This window comes from Zeus faber (assembly GCF_960531495.2).
Source record: "Zeus faber genome assembly, chromosome: 16".
In the NCBI taxonomy this organism is placed as follows: Eukaryota; Metazoa; Chordata; class Actinopteri; order Zeiformes; family Zeidae; genus Zeus; species Zeus faber.
Genome location: NC_137202.1, coordinates 21,630,717 through 21,630,947, shown reverse-complemented (window position 1 = coordinate 21,630,947; position 231 = coordinate 21,630,717).

The window sequence follows — 231 nt, the reverse complement described above, 5'->3', positions numbered from 1 at the left end:
GGATCAAATAGAGCCCCGCGCGCCTGACCTACAGCGGGTCGACCGCCGACACTTTGATCGCTCCTGCTGCCGAATCCTCGGCGTCCGCTTCTTTCTACTTTGGCCGCCGCCTTCGCAGCGCTGTGGAACCCGACGTGATAAAGACTTCACAACAGTAAATAAAGACAAAAAAAAAAAAAAGTACAGTGTCATTCTGTATCATGGCCGCTGATATATTTTTGTATTACGCCC